The sequence below is a fragment of the Narcine bancroftii genome, chromosome 1, assembly GCF_036971445.1.
Source record: "Narcine bancroftii isolate sNarBan1 chromosome 1, sNarBan1.hap1, whole genome shotgun sequence".
NCBI classification, from domain to species: domain Eukaryota; kingdom Metazoa; phylum Chordata; class Chondrichthyes; order Torpediniformes; family Narcinidae; genus Narcine; species Narcine bancroftii.
In genome coordinates this window covers 141,376,464-141,394,133 of record NC_091469.1, presented here as the reverse complement: position 1 = coordinate 141,394,133, position 17,670 = coordinate 141,376,464, and positions in this window count along the sequence as shown.

Sequence of the window (17,670 nt, the reverse complement as noted above, 5' to 3'; positions counted from 1 at the left end):
TTTCCGTTTTTCCATCATTACCTTTCCTCCTTTTCCATTTCTGTTTTCTTATTTTCAACTCTTTACCAGACAACATTCCTACAACATCCAACATTTTCCTTATTCTCCTATTTCTATCTTCTTTATCCCCAATCTCCCCTTCCCCTCCTGAGTTGTCCTTTATCCCTTGTCGGACAACCACATCTCCCTTCTCCATTTGGATTTGCGAATCCACTCGCAAGCGTCAACTGATTTTGCAGTGACCGCTCTTTTCCCCCACCCAGCCCCCCCCAGAAAAGATTTCACTTTTTATATGTCACAAAGGTCACTCTTTTAATTCCCTCCTTATTCTCTCTATTCCCTTACCTTCCCTTATTAATTCTTATCTATACTATCTATGTTTTCCTCTAATTACAGATACTTTCACGTATGCCCATTGTCTCTATTCACTCTTATACCTCTTTACCCGCATACATATCAATTGTGGTCATTTTTACCCTCATTACCCGTCTTCATCCCTCAGTCTATTTTTGTCTTTACCCACATACATATCAATCGTGATCATTTTTGCTCTCATTACCCGTCTTCATCCCTCAGTCTATTTTTGTAATTGTTCTGCAAATTTTCGTGCTTCTTCTGGATCCGAGAACAGTCTGTTTTGTTGTCCTGGAATAAATATTTTCAATACCGCAGGATGCTTCAGTGTAAATTTATATCCTTTCTTCCATAAAATCGCTTTTGCTGTATTGAACTCTTTTCTCTTCTTTAGGAGTTCAAAGCTTATATCTGGATAAATGAAGATTTTTTGCCCTTTATACTCCAGTGGTTTGTTGCCCTCTCTTACTTTTTCCATTGTCTTCTCCAGTACCTTTTCTCTTGTAGTATATCTTAGGAATTTTACTACAATAGATCTTGGTTTTTGTTGTGGTTGTGGTTTAGGGGCCAATGCTCTATGTGCCCTTTCTATTTCCATTTCTTGCTGTAGTTCTGGACATCCTAGGGCCTTAGGGATCCATTCTTTTATAAACTCCCTCATATTCTTGCCTTCTTCATCTTCCTTAAGGCCCACTATCTTTATGTTATTTCTTCTTTTATAATTTTCCATTATATCTATTTTTTGGGCTAGTAATTCTTGTGTCTCTTTAGTTTTTTTATTAGATTCCTCCAATTTCTTTTTTAAGTCTTCTACCTCCATTTCTGCTGCTATTGCCCGTTCTTCCATCTTGTCCATTTTTTTCCCCATTTCTGTTAAGGTCATATCCATTTTATTTATTTTCTTTTCTGTGTTGTTTATTCTTTTTCTTAAATCATTGAATTCCTGTGTTTGCCATTCTTTAAATGACTCCATGTATCCTCTAACAAGATCAAGTATATCCTTTACCTTGCCTTTCCCTTTATCTATTTCACTGTATTCTTCCTCTTCTTCTTTCTCTGGGTTGGCCATCTGTTGTTTCTTTGATGCCCTTTCCTCTTCTTCTTTCTTGTTTCCATTGTCTTCTGTGGTCTCTTCTTGCTGCAGGTGTTCTGCAGCTGTCGTTGCCGGCTGTGGAGATCGACTCCCCAGCTGGTCCCCCCTCCCGTCGGTGTGTTTTTTTGCATGCGCATCGCGCATGCGCGAGGAGTCGCGCATGCGCGGTTGCGCACTTTTACTCGGCTCTGTGAGCCATTGTTGTAGTTCTTTTTCTACCGACCTGAGGTAGTGGGGTCCTCTCTCCACAGCAGGCCTCTTCGGACAGGTAAGGCCTTCACCTTTTTCCTCCGTTGTCTTCTCTTCCTCTCTTCTTTCCGTTGATTTTGATTTTTCTCCTTTTGTCTCCATCTTCTTTCCACCTTTATACTCATTTTTCTTTAACTTGTATTTCTGTGCCTTTGTGTTTTTCTTTGTTTTTCCCGACTTTTCTGGAGAGGGCTGGAGTTCACCGTCCGGCCACTACTCCATCACGTGACTCCTCGAGTTGTACTGTACTTGATGAAGTTTTTGTATCCTCTGATATTATTTCCCAGTTTACATTCATATTTATTTTCCTTCCTTATGGGTTTTTTTTAGTCGGCTTCTGCAAGTTTTTAAAAACTTCCCAATCCTCTATCTTCCCACTCATTTTTGATTCCTTGTATACTCTCTCTTTTGCTTTTACATTGGCTTTGTAAGTCACAGTTGTGACATTTTCCTATTTGAATATTTACTATTTTTTATTATGTATTGACCCTGTTAAAAAATACAGAGAAGGTTGTTGACTTCAGGAGGGCCTAGGGAGATCACACTCCCCTGAAATTGACAACTCTACCGTTGAGGTCATCAAGAGTATCAAGTTCATTGGAGTGCAGCTGGCAGAGAACCTCACTTGATACCTTAACATCAGCTCCAAAGCCAATAAATCCCAACAGCGCCTCTACTTCCTGCGAAGGCTGAGAAAAGTCCATCTCCCACCCTCCATCTTCACTGCATTCTACAGAGGATGCATTGAGAGCATCCTATTCAATTGTATCACTGCTTGGTTTGGAAGCTGTAGCACCTCAGACCGTAAGAGTCTGCAGAGGATAGTGAAGTCAGTGGGAAAGACCTCTTAATAGCATGGAGGAAATCTACTACACTTGATGCAGGCAGAAAGCAATAAACATTGTGGAAGACTCCACATATCACGCATGTAAACTGTTCTCCCTTCTGCCATCCGGCAGGAAGTACCGAAGCACTCAGGGCCTTATGTCCAGAGTGGGGAAGCAGCTTATCCCCCCAAACCATCAGGCACCCGAACACCCAGTACAGATGTGCATAGTGCATCATGGGCTTTCAGTGTATACCTCTTAATGTGTAATATTTTAACGTGTTAACTGATTTCTTGACTAATATCTAGATAACTATACTCCGTGGTCCTGGAGAAATGCTATCTCGTCCTACCGTGCAAGCATGTTAACTTGTCCTACAACATCATGGGCGACAGTCTTCACTCCATCAAGGACATCTACAAGAGGCAGTATCTTAAGAAAGCAGCCTCTATCCTCAAGGACCCCACCACTCATGCATTCCCCTCCGCTACCAATGGGAAAAAGATACAGGAGCCTGAAGAGGGGGACACTTTGGCACAGCACAGCTTCGTTCCCGCTGCCATCAGATTCATGAATAAACAGCAAACCACTAACGCTGCTTTATTTTGACTTTTTCTTTGTATTGCACTATTTTTCTTTATTTGGTAAGGAGGTTTATATAAATCTTTGCACTGTGATGTGGCCGCAAAACAACACATTTTGTAACAGGCTCATGACAATAAATTCTGATTCCAATTCTGATTCTTCCGCTGCCTCCTGCACCATCTCCTCAGCCACTCATTTGCCTCTATTATATGGTATTATGTGATATTAATAATATTGCATGAGAGTTTCTTTCTTCTTTGGCTTGGCTTCGCGGACGAAGATTTATGGAGGGGTAAATGTCAGCTGCAGGCTCGTTTGTGGCTGACAGGTCCGATGCGGGACAGGCAGACACGGTTGCAGCAGAAAATTTGTTGGTTGGGGTTGGGTGTTGGGTTTTTCCTCCTTTGTCTTTTGTCAGTGAGGTGGGCTCTGCGGTCTTCTTCAAAGGAGGTTGCTGCCCGCCGAACTGTGAGGCGCCAAGATGCATGGTTTGAGGCGATATCAGCCCACTGGCGGTGGTCAATGAGGCAGGCACCAAGAGATTTCTTTAGGCAGTCCTTGTACCTCTTCTTTGGTGCACCTCTGACACGATGGCCAGTGGAGAACTCGCCATATAACACGATCTTGGGAAGGCGATGGTCCTCCATTCTGGAGACGTGACCTACCCAGCGCAGTTGGATCTTCAACAGCGTGGATTCGATGCTGTCGGCCTCTGCCATCTCGAGTACTTCGATGTTAGGGATGAAGTCGCTCCAATGAATGTTGAGGATGGAGCGGAGACAATGCTGGTGGAAGTGTTCTAGGAGCTGTAGGTGATGCCAGTAGAGGACCCATGATTCGGAGCTGAACAGGAGTGTGGGTATGACAACGACTCTGTATACGCTAATCTTTGTGAGGTTTTTCAGTTGGTTGTTTTTCCAGACTCTTTTGTGTAGTCTTCCAAAGGCACTATTTGCCTTGGCGAGTCTGTTGTCTATCTTGTTGTCGATCCTTGCATCCGATGAAATGGTGCAGCTGAGATAGGTAAACTGGTTGACCGTTTTGAGTTTTGTGTGCCCGATGGAGGTGTGGGTGGGCTGGTAGTCATGGTGGGGAGCTGGCTGATGGAGGACCTCAGTTTTCTTCAGGCATGAGAGTTTATTATCATAAACAAATGCACCAAAATTCTTATTAGGTGTGGCCACACAGATAGATAAAATACATCAACAACAATGGTAGAAATTAAATTACCACAATGAATCATGAGACAGAAAAAGTAAGAATAAATTTTAAAAAAGGCTAGGTAAATAAATATTCACAGTTGAGGTCGGTGCAATAAGAGCAGTGCTCTGAACCATAGGCCACACAGCCCACAAACAGACCCTTTGGTCCATCCAGCTTGTGACGAACGATTATCCTGCCTTGTTGCATTGACCTGCAGCCAAACCATTGTCCTCCTCCCTTTACCTACCAAAGTTTTTCTCTGGAGTCAAATATAACAGATGAAAAAAATTATATCGAACTAACCTATATAAACTGGTCATATTATTCCTACACAATTTAACATCCATTTCCACAGAAGTACAAAGCGACAAAATAATGTTTTCTGGTCCTTGGTGCAAAACATGTAGGCACACAACAAGACATGGTTGGCAAAGCGGCATGACACAGTTGGCATAGTGAGGTGACCTAGTGGGCACAGTGGTTAGTGATCAGGTCAGGGGTTTGAATCCTGCACTGTCTGTAAGGAGTTTGTACTTTTTCCCTGTGTTTGAGTAAGTTTTCCCCAGGAGTCTGGTTTCTTCCTACCATTAGCAACATACCAGGTGTGTAGGTTAACTGAATGTAAATTGGGCAGCATGAATTCATGGGCCAAAATGGTCTGTTACTGTGCTGTATATATATGTCAGTTTGAAATTTAAATTTAAATAACACACATACAGATAAGCAAAACATATGCAGGACAAATATACATGTACAAAAGTAAAGAAATATTGTTTAATAAATAGTAGAGTCTTGGCTGGTTAGTGTGAGCAGTTCCTTTTGTCATTTAGCATTCTCACTGCCCATGGGAAGAAACTTTCTTCTCATCCTGGTGGTCCTGTCTCGGATACTCCTGTACTCTTTCTCAATGGGAGTAGCTGAAAGATGCTCTGTGCTGGGTGTGGGGGTGGGGGGGGGGGTGGTGGGTCATGTCCTCAATGATCTTGTGCACCCTTTTCAGACAATACATCACTTCACTGGGAAGGAGGGAGATCCCAGTGATCCTCTCTGCAACTCATGATCCTGTAGATTGACCACCAAATCAATTCTCTACAGTAACCATACCACATTTTGATGCAGCCAGCCAGGTGGCTTTCGATGGAGCTCCTGCAGAAGATTGAAATGATGACGGCCGGTAGTCTTGCCCGCTTCATTCATCTCAGGAAGTGAAGTCACTGTTACTCCTGCCTGACAAGTGAAGAGTTGTTGTGTGTCCAGGATAGATCACTTGCTTAGTGTATTTTGAGAAATTTGGTGCTCTCTACTCTCTCCACTATCACATTATTATGTATAGAGGAAGGTGGTCATTCCCTCTCCTCCTGAAGTCCTGATCATCTCCTTCATCTTGTCCACGTTGAGAATCAGGTGATTATCCATAATAACGAGAGTTTCCATCTTTTTGTCATTACGGATGACTCTGTTGGAGCTGGATCTGGTGTTGCAGGTGTAGATCAGTTGCGTGAACAGGAGCAGGCTTAGAACACAACTTTGAAGTGTGCCAGTGCTCAGCATGGCAGTCCATGAGGCTCTGCTACTGACCTGGATAGATTGAAGTTGTCTATAAAGACCTCCGTCAGTTGGTCTGGGCTGTCCTTCAGGTATGTTTTCTTGTCCTGCTCTCTTATGTGGGGTTACCTTGGATAGGGTTCTCCTCACCTTGGCTGCAACTATGCAGAATTTATCAGGGGGACATGGAGCTTTTTTGTGTCATTGCATACAAATTCAACAAATATTCCTTTCAAGTTAGGCACAGGGGCAAAGGTCAATTTGATCTGTGAGCGGAACATCAAGGCAATGAAGACAAAGCCATGCATCTGTACAAATCCTGTACATCTCAAAGCCTTCAATGGCCAGAGCATCGATACAAAAAGTACATGTAAATTCAAGATGAAATTTAAAGAGTGCCACGTCAGATTTGCAATAGTGCTAGATAGACATGAATCAATGCTTGGTCACAAAGCATGTGAAAACCTAAGCCTAGGCAGGAGGGCTTAAAAATATCAATGCACAAAACAACATAGAGGAAATACTGGATCAATTTTCAGACATCTTTAAGGGGTTTGGAGTTCTACATTCACCTATAAGATACAGTTAAAAGAGGATGCACAGCCAGGAGTGAATGCCCAAAGGCAGGTTCCAGCACCACTAAAAGAAAAGCTCAACCGAATGACAGCACTAGGGGTCATAAAGAAAGTGGAGGAGACCACAGAATGGGTGTGTGTCAAAAAGAAGAACAGTGACCTATGCGTGTATGCGTGGACCCAAAAGACTTGAATGTCAATATAAAGAGAGAACATGATCAGATTCGAATCAGGGATGAAATTACAAGTGAGATGGACAGTGAAATTTTTTTCTCCAAAATGCATGCATCCCAGGGCTTCTGGCAAATAAAACTGCATGAAGATGGCAGAAAAAAACTATACGTTTAATACACCGTTTGGCTGATACTCCTTTCCAAGGATGCCTTTTGGAATTTCCTCAACTCTGGAAGTGTTCCATAGGACAATGGAGCACACCATAGGAGGCATAAATGGGGTATGTGTGTACAAGGGTGACATGGTCCTATGGGAATCCACACAGGAGCAACACAATGAGAAGCTCATTAAAGTGCTCCAGTGCATCCATAAGTATGGATTAAAGCTAAACAGAGAAAAATGTCAGTTTGGTGTGAAGGAAATAATTTTTCTGGGAGATAAACTGTTAGAGGCAGGTGTGGAGCTAGACAAGAGCAAGGTGAAAGCAATTTTAGCGATACCCAGACCCACTGACTAAAATGGCATATTGAGAGGGCTGGGAATGATCAATTCATTGGTAAATTCATACCAAATCTACCTTCCCAAGCAATTTATCTAAGGAATTGCCACATGTGACAACCATGAGGACAAATGAGGATGACTGAAGACCATTCTAATTCCAGAACCACGACTTTTGATATTCTTTGACATATCCAGAAGGACAAAAATACCTATGAATGTTTAAAAAGTTGAAATAGGTGTACTACTATAGGCTGTGAGAAAAAAATTGGAGGCCAGTAGCATACGTATCAAGGACGATGACAACATCTGAAACTCAATATGCACAGATCGAGCAAGAGTGTCTAAGTCTGGTCTATGGACTCGAGAAATTCCACAGCTATGGTCAACCAACATTCGTGGTGGAGACAGACCACAAGCCATTAATAGCAATAATCAATAAAAATCTCAGTGAAATGTCGCTGAGAATCCAAAGACTGACAATAAAGCTACAATGTTCTGACTTTGAATTGGTGGACACACCAGGGAAACTTATTGTATTAGCTGATGCATTATTTAGGCCAATGACACAGAGTGAAGCACACAATGAGAGTTCCACAGAGACAGATGTGAATCTCTACATGAATCTGATCACTGAATCTCATCCCGTATCTGACATGAAATCCAATAAGCTGAAACAGAAAAGGACACAGTTCTGCAGAAGGTCATCAAGAATCTAAATTAAGGATGGCCTAGAGATGAATGTTAGCCATAAGTCAGAGCTGAGCTGAGTGTTGTCAATGGGCTTCTACTCAGAGAGAGCAGAATTATCATTCCTCAATAACCGTGACAAGAGATGCTGAAAAGGGTGCATGAGGGGCACCTTGTTATGGAAAAGAGCAAGAGGAGGGTGAGGACTGTGGTTTATTGGCCAGGGATAAACACTAACATTGACAGGATTGTTTCCAGCTGTGAGACCTGTTTGAAACATCATGCAAAGCAAACAAAGGAACCCATGATAATAAATGACATACCAGCAGAACCATGGCAGAAAGTTGGGACTGATCTATTCTACATGGATAGAAAGAATTACTTGCTGGTGATTGATTATCTATCGAACTATCCAGAGATTGCGCTGCTTCCTAGCATGCCTGTTGCTTGTGTGATCCAATTTATGAAATTGATCTTTGCAAGACATGAAATTCCTCAAATTGTCTACAGTGACAATGGACCATGTTACAGTTGTAGAGAATTCCAGAACTTTTCAGAAGAGCATGATTTCTAACATGTGACTTCAAGGTCCTCTGCATCCACAGTCAAACAGCAAAGCAGGGAAAGGAGTTCATAAACAATTGCTCAACAAAGCACTAGACAGTGGCTCAGATCCTTATCTAGCCCTATTGGGTTACAGAGCTACACCACTTGATTATGACATGTCACCTGCTGAGATTCTGATGGCACGTAGACTACGCACCACACTTCCCGACTCTGCAGACCCAAACAAAAACAGAGATATCAAAGATCTCAAATAGAAACAAAAGCATCTGCAATGGAGATAAAAAGCAAACTATGACAAGTCAGCAAGAAGCTGAGGGCCACTGGCAGAACATGACACAGTGAGACTCAGAGATTCCAACACTTGGGACAAAAAGGCCACTGTACTGGAGGAAGTAAATCCCAGATCCTACACTGTCAGAACAGAGGATGGTCAAATACTGAGGAGGAATCGAAAGAGCCTGCTGAAAATGCAAGAGACACTGCAGGAACGGACAAATGTAGAGATCCAGCCTGCACAGTAACAGTGGAAACACCACCAGTGCTAGACAGTAGTGGACCAGCAGACCCAATACAAGTACCTGTGTTAAGAAGATCCACACATGTTGTCAAAGCACCTGACAGGTTGACTCTCTAAAAGAAAAAGAACTGCACACTTAAATGTTTGTACTGCTAATGTGTTTATATTTGTGTTGAGCTTTAAGCAGAAACGAGTACTGTATTAGTGTATTATGTTGTTAAATTAAACAACTCAAGGAAAGGGGATGCATAATAAAGTGCTAGTGATCCTCTTGACCACTAAAGGGAGTGAGAGACTAGTTTGTGGCAGCTTCAGTTGGATTCAAGATGGATTCCTCCACACGGTCTTGTATACTTTAGCTAATAAAGTATAGTTGTTTTAAAATAACCCAGTTTTTTTATTATAATAAGAATAAACATCACATATCCCAACTCTTCTACTCAATACTTAGACATAAAGCTCTTTCAATGATGTAAACAGATTGTTTGATGCCCCTGGAATAGTTTATGGTTAGGTAGTTCATGGAGATTTGGGAGTTGGTTTGCTGTTGGAAACAAATCTGTTCTTGGATTTAGAAATGCTGCACTTTGGGCTTCTATAACTCTGCCTGAAGGTAGCAGCAGGAAGAAATGATGTGCAGGGCATGGGGGTCCTTTACAATATTGACTGCCTTTTTGAGGAAGAAGCACATCCCATTGATGCCTTCAGTCGGCAGAAGACCAGTGTCCATGTAAGATAATACCGTGGTTTAGTATTATAGTCAGTAAGGAAACTCCTGAATAATATGAGAAAATTTCTCTGTGCAGATCGTTAAAGTGAAGCACAGGATATGTAATTAAGCTGATAATTTCCAGATGTATATCTTTCTTGTTCTGTGAGATTACCAGTAGATATCTCTGTCTCTGGAACAATGGTAGGTGTTACAGCTAGGCATCCTGTTTTGAATATTAAATGAGATCATTGCAAAGCACAATTCAGAATTCTCACACAGTCAGAGGCAGTTTATCTTTGAACAGCAGAATGCTTCTGCAGAAAGGATGATGTATATACCAGAAATGTGGGGAAATAATTTATGGATCACCTGACCTTTGACTATTAAAGAAGGTTTTGTATTCTGTAAGAAAGGCAAATGACCACTCCCTTTCTGAAGCGAGACTGAACTGTTTATATTCGTGTCTAAAAGTTGTCACCCTTTCCTATGATAGACAATGAGCCAAGACTGAAACAACTTCCACACACCATCTATCAATTATTTGCGTCGTCAATAGAAAAGCATATTTAGAAATCCAGACTGCAGTTATTATTCAATCACTCTAAATCTTGCATGGAGATATATAAGAGATCATAGTAGATGTGTGACGTGCTGAGTTTCTCCAGTAGATTTGTGTATTGAACTCGACCCCAACATCTGCAGACTTTCTTGTTTAATTCCATGCAGAATTTTAGCCAGTGCTCCTCCCCTGCACCTTCCTCCCTCCTCTCCTCTCCTTCTCCCCCTCCCCCCACCATTTTAATCAGGCACCTGCCTGCTTTTGCTTCTACCTGACAAAGGGCTCAGGCCGGAAACATAAAAGGTAAGGGTAAAGGGTCCGTTATTGCCAATGTAATACTATGTTTTGAATGTAACGTACATGAAATTCTTTATCTTTGTCTACAGTAAAGAAAGGAAGAGAGGTGCCACTTTGTCCAGTGCCCCTCCCAGAAATGAGGCCCCAGGGAGGAACGTATTTGCGACCCTTGGTTGATTACCCCTTTGCTTCCATGTGTCCTGCTGAGTTTCTCCAGCACGTTTGTGTGTTGCAGGTTCTTCGTGGATGCACTGCACACAATTAAACAAGCTGTCCTGTGGTGGCTAATACCCTTCTTATGGATAATAAATAATCTGCAATTGGGCGACATAATAAATTGACAAAGCCTGAGGAATGGACAATTGCCATCCTTGCAGTCTTTAATATACGTACTAAATGTCATGTACTGTTGTAGAGCTCATCGAAAGAATCAAAGACTTGTTGATCCAAATAAAGGCTTTTATTAGCAAAAGACAGGAGCTCTTCACAGGTGGCCGACCAGTCCGGAATGATCCGACCTGGCTAGGGACACAACCCTTTAAGGCCCAGACAATAGACAATAGCTCTCAGCCAATCGCTGTAAGCACAGTCTAGATACAGTAACTATATACACTATGTACTTTGGCGATAGATCTGTACTATCACAACCGTTTAGTCTGAATCAATGGTCTTTTAGTGAAAATTACCTGCAAAATGGAATCCTTGATTGAATCAAGGTCACAACTCGGAAGTTCTGGTGTTAATCCCTCAATTAACAGAAATATCTCGTTGAGAGGTGACTCAATAGAGGATCCTCTAGGAGGGGACTTCGATGAGGTGGACAGCCAGCACCTATTTCCCAGGGTGACAAGAGCAAATACCAGAGGACATCTCTTTAAGGTGAATGGAAGAAAGTTCAGGGGAGGTGTCAGAGGTAAATATCTTGCACAGAGAGCGGTGGGTGACTGGAATGCATTGCCGGTGTTGATGGTGGAGGCTGGTACAATAGAGGTGGAAGAAAGTTCAGGGGAGATGTCAAAGGTAAATATCTTGCACAGAGAGCGGTGGGTGACTGAATGCATTGCCAGGGGTGATGGTGGAGGCTGGTACAATAGGGGCAATCAAAAGACTCTTAGCTAGGCACATGGATGAGAGAAAAATAAAGGGTATTGGTGTGAGATAAGGGAAAAATTAGATTGTTGTGGATGAGTTTACATAGGTCAGCACAGCATCATGGGCTGAAGGGCCTAATCTGTGCTGTAATGTGATATGTTATGTCCGCGAAGCCAAGCCAAAGAAGAAAAAGAAGTCTTTGCATGTGGAGACCAGCTGCCATATTTTCAGTAGTGCCAAAATGACCAGATCTCAGAAGTATGTATGTAGTTGGCTGTTTAGTGCTTTGGAACATCTTGAAGGGTATTAAGTAAAAGCAAATCAGAGTCCTGGAGTCATAGGGTGATAAAGCTCAGAAACAGGCCCTCAGCCCACGATGTTTATACTTAACTATACTAGTTCAATTTACCCGCATTTGATGCTCAGCTATCTGCGACTGGGTAATTCAAGTGCTTCTAAAGTGTTTCATTTAATAAAAAAAAAATTAAAATGTAACATTTAAACTTAGACGGACAGCACTGTAACAGGCCCTTTTGGCCCAATCACGTCCGATTGACCCACAACCCCCGGTATATTTTGGAGGGTGGAAAGATACCAGCACCCACGCAGGACGTAGAAACACCTTACAGGCAGTACTAGATTCGAACCCCTGTCCTGATCGCTGGTGCTGTCGCACCATTGTGCTAACCACTTTGCTAACCGTTGTGAGAGTATTTGTCTCTTCCACCTCCTCAAACAGTGCATTTCACATTTCAGGTACTGAAAAGACGAATCACTCAGATTCATGATCAAAGACAAGCTGTCTTTCTTTCATGCTGTCAGAAATATTTAAAAAGTGGTTTATCCCAAGCATTGAATCCAAACCTTTTAGTCACACAATTGTCAGCTTTTATTACCTCAGTCCCAATCTCAGCTGATTGCTACCTTCAGACAGAAGGTACAGAACACTGAAATCCAGCACCTCCAGGTTCAAGAACAGTGTTTTCCCCAACAGTTATAGGCTCTTGAACTTCCTTTGCAAGCCTAACCATAAACTACTCCAGGAAAACCAAAAGATCTTTCTGCGCCATTGAAACATCTGCCACTGTAAGTATTAATTCATCTATCCTTTTATGTTTACAACTTATTTTTTCCATCTCATGACATAGTAGGGGGCGCCACGCTGTTACAGTGCCAGTGATCGGGAGTGGGGTTTGAATCCCGCACTGCCTGTTCTCCCCGTGTCTTTTGTGGGTTTCCCCCAGGGGCTCCAATTTTCTCTCACTGTTCCAAACCTACCAGGGTTGCAGGTTGAATGAGTGCCATGGGCTCTTGGGCTGAAAAGGCCTGTTACCATGTTGTATCTGTAAATTATTATTGTTGGTGTATCTTGAGACGTGATGTGATACACTTTATTGCCATTCTGACAGCAAGTCAGAATTTTGGGACATCTGTACATTGTATGTTTGCATGTGAGAATAAGTTATCATTCTCCTCATTTGGAAATGAGGTATTATGAGGAGTCCCTCTTCTGTTGGTGGAGATTGACCATGGGTATTGCCTCTCTGGTTGTCACTGGTTTGTTTAGCAGCGTCAACTGTGGCTATAGAAGCCAATTCTAGAATGGCAGGCTCTGGCAAAGTTGCTGAAAATATAGGGCATCATTGAATTGTTGTCCAGTGTCAGTAACTGTAAGCAGTTTTTTTCCCCCTGCTGAGGTTAGGTGAGACAATAACCAGAGGACCTGTGCTAAAAGTGAAGGAGAAATGTTTAAAGGACCTGGGGGAATTTCTTCACACAGAGAGGAGAGAGTGTAAACTGAGCTGCCATCTGAAGTGGTGAAGGTGGGCTCCATTTTGACATTTAAAAATTTGTATAGGTAGATGGGAAGGGTAGGGAGGGCTGTGTACCGGGTGCAGGTGATTGGGAATTGGAAGAATAATTTGTTTGGTACAGCGCAGATGGCCAAAGAGCCTGCTGCTGTGTTGTAGTGTTCTACAGTTCTGAGAATTAAAGTTGTAAGACTTCTCGAGACCATTAAGCTATTCAATAAGATCAAAGCTTATAAATTGTCCTATTCCCTTTCCTGTCTGGTCTGTTCATCTCTTAATTCCCTTAGTGGCTGAACATCATTAAGATAACATTTGGTTCCACACATGTGTGATGATTGAATACCAAAACAGCTGCTTTATGGAGAGCTGACTGAAAGCAAATGTTCATGCGGTGGACATAAAAAAAAAGATTCAAAGACTCTCCTGGATTTTCAACACTGACATTATACCGGCATTGGATTGTCCTGTTTGGCTTACCCACACCAAAAAAAAAACAGTGCTTATTCAAATGAGTACATTAGGATGAAAGAAGTAAAGTAGAAAAGAGAATCTTGAAAATCAAGAACCACTCATGCAAACTTGCACTTATGTGAGTGGAGTTTTCAAGCTAAGGTGAGTCTAATCAGCCATCTTTGTACCCATCATAATGTTAAAGACTAGATGTCATTGTCTGACTCGCGAACGAATAATGAGTAAGTTTGTACAGAAATACATTCTGATTGATCAGTTGATGCATGGTACTAATTTCCTTCATTATGTTATGATACAAAGGTGTACAAAATGTTAAAAAATCAATTTGACCATCAAATGATTTGAGAACTAGTTTGAAAACTGTCATAACTTTCAAGCCAATGTCCACAAACCCAGAACATTATTTCTTCAAATACCCAGTAAACTGCAAACACAGTAGTTGGTCACACTATCAAAGTATCAGTGAGAAAATACTGCCCCGATTAATGTTCAGTTAGCCTTGTGTCGATGCATGAAGAAACAGATTTGGGATCATTACTGTTGGATTCAATATCCAAATCGACATCTGACAGGCTGCCTTTGGAAAGAAAGATGGATTATTAGCATGAGTAGGGCCATATCTCAGCAGAAGTAGAGGCCAAAAATATTTAAACAGTGCAGTAATATCCAACAAAACCTGTCAAAAACTGGACTGAAAATGTAAACCAGATCAAGGCTGCTTTTAATAAAAAAAATAACACTTTTCAAAGTTTATTCAAGGTCACTTTGGAATCATAAGGGCTATCTAAAATGTTTCTTTCTGGTGCTCCACTTCCCTCAAGTGTATCTGATTACAAATAAAAGCAAAAATTGCTGCAAACACTTAGTTGGACAGGCAGCATTGGTGGAAGGAGGAAAAGGGTCCCAGACTTTAAATATTAACTATTTCGTCTTCTGCCATTGCTGCTTTTGGCTGCTTGCTATATTTATTTCAGGTTTCCAGCATCTGCAGCACTTTTTTTCCTTTTCAGAATCTGATTCTATTTGAGAAGCTTGTTGTTTTTGCCTATTTTATTCTGAAAGGTTGTTTGAAATAATCTACATACTCTCCACCACGAATTACGTACCAACGAGAACTGAACGTTTCAGCACTCAGCGGCTCAGGCAGTATCTTCAGAGAGAGAAATAGTGCAAGTTTCAAACTGATGGTACATTGCTTTTAGATGTAGAACATGGTAATGTGACCTTCTCGCCGATGAGCCCCTGCCCCCTCTTAATATACCCAATTAACTTACAATCACCATATGTTTTTGAAGGTGGGAGGAAAGCGGAGCTCCCGAACGAAACTCGGGCAGACAAGGGGAGACTTTCTTACAGACAGCACTTCAACAGCTCTTGAATACTAAATCTCCAGATTTTTCTGCTTTCCTCATCCTCAAACCTTGGTCATACACAACCCATATCTACTTCCCTCTTCGGATCCCCGACCGGGATGGTTTATTGAATTGACTGAAATTGTTTGCTTGAGGTGTGGACTGAGATACAGTGAAAAATGCTGTGAAGCAGGAATATCGGCAGAAGCTGTGGTTGTAATTTAATACACATAAGTGCTGGAGGAGCTCAGCAGGTCACACAGCATCCAGAGGAAGCAAAGATAGTCAGCATTTCATCAAGGGAGGTGCAGAAAGCAGGCAGGTGCCTGAATTTAAAAAAAGGTGGGGGGAGGAGGGGAGAGGAAAGGAGGGAGGAAGGGGCAGGGGGAGAAGCACAGGCCAACTGGCAATATGTCAAAGTGGATATTTTAATTTTAATTTTAATTTAGACATGCAACACGGTAACAGCCATTTTGGCCCACGAGTCCATGCCATCCAATTACTTCACTTCCCCAGTACATTTCAAAAGGCCAGAGCCCTTGGGGAAAACCCATGTAGACGCGGGAAGAGCATACAAACACCTTACAGATAGCATGGGATTTGAACTCTGGTCCTAATTGCTGGCACGGTAAAGGTTGCACTAACTGCTACACCAACCGCGCTGAGAGCAGAAAAAGAAAAAAGCTGAGAAGTGATGGATAGAGTGGGTAGCTCTGAACAGAGAGGATCATGGGTGGGGAACTGAAGGAAAGGGGGAGGGAGAGAGACAGAGAGAGAGAGAGAGAGAGAGAGAGAGAGAGAGAGAGAGAGAGAGAGAGAGAGAGAGAGAGGCAAGGGAGGGGCTTAATGGAAATGAGAGAAGTCGATGTTAATGCCATATATGTTTGGAAACTACGCAGACTGAATATAAGGTCTTGTTCCTTCATTTTGCAGGAATCCTTTGGTTTGGCATGCATGAGCCCTGTACAGATGTCAGTGTGGCACTGAGGCAGGGAATTTAAATGATTAGCTGTTGGGAGTTCCCCATTATCGCAACAGACAGAGTGATATCCAAATCTGCATCCTGCGTCTCCAATGTAGAGAAGACCACAATAGGAGCACTGGATGCTGTAGATGACCCCTTCAGATTCACAAGGGAAGTGTTGGTAGGACTGTTGGAAGGACTGTTTGGGAACCCAAATGGTGGTGAGGGAGGAGATGTGGACACAAGTGGAGCATTTCCTGCAGTCACAGGTATAGGAACCGAGAGGGAGATGGATGAGTGAATGAGGGTTTCATGGGGGGAACAGTTGCTCCAGAAGGATGCGATCGCATTGCAGGGAAATTTCAGAGAATAATATGTTGGATGTGGAGGCTGGTCAAGTGATAGGCAAAGGCAAGGGGAATCCTATCCTTGTTGTATCATAAGGCAGAGGGGCCGGGGCAGGTATGAGGGAAATAGAGGAGATACGGACTGAATTGGTGGCAGTAGTGTGCTATCCAGATAAGTCAATCTGTACATTGTACAACCAGTGGAGCAAGAGCAAAAACTAAAGTGTAGTGGTGTTAACACAAAAGGTCTCTTCATTGGTCAAAGCCTAAACCAGACCTGTCTACATACAAAACCCCCTTCTTATCAGTTACCTAGCAACATGAGGTCACATGATTTGATACCCCAGATTAAACCAAATTCTGATTGGTCATCCTCCTCACCTGAAGCCACATGACTAGATACATGGACCAGATGATAGCCCTAGGAATATAAACAGCAGCACATGTGATTTTGTCACTTTGTTATCCTGAGCCTACTCCTGCCTGTGATTTGTGGGCAAGTGCTTGAGAACCAAATGAGTGCCATAAAAGGTGGGGGCTCATTGTCCTGCAGGACCATCGTCGTTCACCTGGTTTGACGTACATTCGAATCTATGGCTAGATAGCAGTGGTGCACTATTAGCCAGAATCAGACATACACAAAGATATAGACTGTACAATAGGCTTTAATCCACAAAGACTTCCACAGAGTCAGGCTGGCTGTGGCTGCAGCAACTCTGAATGAGGCCTCGGGAGGCCGGCGCAGGCTTATATCCCGGAGGGTGAGCGACATCCGACCTGGTGGTGCTTGATCCATTCAGGCTGACTGATTGACAGCCGGCCAGGTGTTGTCCTGTCCCCTTACACTCCTGTAGGTGCAGAGGTTTCCCCCTGCAGTAGGTCGGTGGAGTACCACCACAATAGCATCTTTAATCTGTGTGCCATGCCTTTATAAACATTATTCCTTCAGGGGTAGAGTGTACTGTTTGTTCTCACTCTCTGAGGTTCTAAATATTTTCTGTGGTGTGCTGTACAACAGGCTTTATTCCAGTATAAGTCTGAACACCAGTTTAGGCCTTGATGGCTCCCCATGTGACTGGCTCAGGAGGGGCCAGCTCAGGTTTATATTCATGTCGATTGATTGACAGGCAGCCAGGTGGAGTCAGCCCCTGAGATGGTCTTCCTGCGGGAACAGAGATTTCCCTCCTG